We start from the raw sequence: 2,268 nt of genomic DNA, 5'->3' as shown, positions 1-2,268 counted from the left end.
TTCATTATCTCTCTAGATTTTTTCGAGTGAAATGGCACTCAATTCAAGTGAAATATGACTCAAAGAAAAAGTGAAAACCCCGCTTCTATGATTCGAGTGAAACTCCACATTTTCGAACAAATTTTGGGTCGGTATTCACAAAAATTCGAGAAAGAAAAATTTCCAATGCATCTTTGGACCATCCTACTATAAGGCACATCAGGGTTGATAGTTTTAGACAAACGACACGTCGTTTGTCGACGACATCGTACGAGCCTTGAACTTTTCGAAAAATTGGTATTACTGAAAAAATGAAATTCTATTGAAAGTCTTAAGTATATAGACTGCAGCATACATTCATAAGCTTATTAATAGTTTAAATAAGAAATAGCTTATAGGCAAATTCAGCATTTTGTAATTATTTTACCACGTGGGTTGCCTGTCTTCATCGTTTCCTTTATCGATCGTCGTGAACGAAGTAGGGAAGAAAGCGATGAAAACACGCTCAGAGCTTCTTTGATCGCAGTTTCGACCGGCTTCAAATTTCTCAAATTTTAGATGTGTAATTCTATGTGTTATCGTGCCTTACTTGAAGGAGATATCGCTGAGAATGGTAAGTGAGCAAACATTTTAGTTTAAAAGTAATGGAAAACTTGTATTTCGAGTTGAGAAACGTCGACAATCAGTTACATTGCACAAGCTGAATGTATTAGGTTATGTTTTTGTACGTTTGAGTTTTTATTGCTTTTATTTCTAAAATTAGACATCTAGTGTAGTTAGTCATTATCGATATTCCCTACAAATGATACTAATTTCGGGAAATAGTGAACTCATAGCAGTGATTAATTGTTAACTTCATCGCGATGTGCCTCGTGTGCCTTTTCACGTATCTATACAGTTTTGTAATTTCAAAAATGATTTGTGAATATTTGCAACTCGTGTCTACTTAATTTCGCGTCTAAATTATTATTGTGTTTTAAGTAAATTTTTCCAAATGAAAAATAAAAAAATAAATTTAAACTGTTTATTTCTCATTATTGTCTTCTTAGTTCCCACTTATCGATCGACCTCTTCGATTAAGGAGCTACAGCCAGCTTACATCGGCTAAGAATTATTTCAGCTTTCGCGATCAACACGTTTCTGTGTTTTGATGAAACAAGATATCTCTGAGATAAGTAAGTAATCAAAATATTTAGTGTAAACATGATGGGAAACGTATGTTTCAAATTAAGAAACATAGGCAGTCAGACGCGTTATGCACATTGAACATAGATTATTTTTTCTATCTTTGATCTTTTATTTCAAAAATTAGACATCTAGTACAGTTTGTAGTTATTGATACTTGCTGAAAAAGACTTTCTACTTTAAAAATTTAGTTTTTCTTATTTCAAATACATACAAATTACTTTTATAAACTAAAGTCGTTTAAAATAGTCTAATTTCAAATTGAAGGCCTTAATAGTTTAAAAAGTTTGAAGTTCGTTGTTTCGATCACATTTTCATAAAAGTTTCTCCTAAAAGTTATAATTTAAATCAAATTTTCTGGGTCTTTCAATAAACTTTCAACTTAAGCGATTATAATTTCAAATTTAACAGCATTGAACATGATAAATTGTAATATTTTAAATGTTTTCTATTTATCATCTAAAATTGTTCAGTTTTAACGGGTTGAATTTCAGATTTTGAGTTTAGTTGCCACCCTGTATAATTCGACAATATTTACTTCATGTTTATGATTTTATTTTTATATTGTTTCCTTTTTACAGAAATCATTTTAAGAAAATTTAAAAATGTCTCAGTAAAAAACTGTAACGCCTATATATCACTCGCTGGTTCTTTAATGCAGGAGATCGAGAAGGCGGTAAGAAGAATCGAAACAGAAGTTAATGACGAAAATCTGAACAAACTGTGACAATGTTAGAACTGCGAACAAAAGTACATAACTGTTAAACAAAATGTTTTATAATCTATCTTAAGTGTCAATTAATATATACATTTTTAGTTTTTAAAAGTTCTTTTGTTCTTTACCAGTAACTTTTAGCTCATACTGATCTTTTCCTCACAGATATCTTTCAATATTAGGGGTTTGGCTAGTACCACGCCAGTACCAACAGTATGTACAGGCCCAGTATTGCAGATCAGTACATTACTTGATTATAATTATTGATTTTAACAGTAACGCGCCAGTAGAGTGGGACGATGGTCGTGGGGACTAAAGCGTAGGCTTTGGACCCACTCCTTCGGCTTGCGGGTTCGATTCCCGCCTCGCACTCTGGAAGAGTCTCGGTG

At 32.4% G+C, this 2,268-nt stretch overlaps 1 protein-coding gene across 1 annotated transcript in view; it reads left to right on the top strand.

The window, feature by feature from the left end:
* Window positions 1–488: 488 nt before the first annotated feature.
* Window positions 489–2,268, top strand: part of LOC117178826 (synaptic vesicle glycoprotein 2C-like) — a 40,347-nt gene continuing 38,567 nt past the window's right edge. Inside the window, exons 1-2 of the mRNA XM_033370321.1 lie at window positions 489–592; window positions 1,029–1,154. The gene's annotated coding sequence lies outside the window, so the exon portion shown is untranslated. The remainder of the gene's footprint in view (window positions 593–1,028; window positions 1,155–2,268) is intronic.

Source organism: Belonocnema kinseyi, chromosome 8, assembly GCF_010883055.1.
Source record: "Belonocnema kinseyi isolate 2016_QV_RU_SX_M_011 chromosome 8, B_treatae_v1, whole genome shotgun sequence".
NCBI classification, from domain to species: domain Eukaryota; kingdom Metazoa; phylum Arthropoda; class Insecta; order Hymenoptera; family Cynipidae; genus Belonocnema; species Belonocnema kinseyi.
The sequence above is the reverse complement of the archived record's forward strand: the minus strand, read 5'-3'. Positions and strand labels throughout refer to the sequence as shown.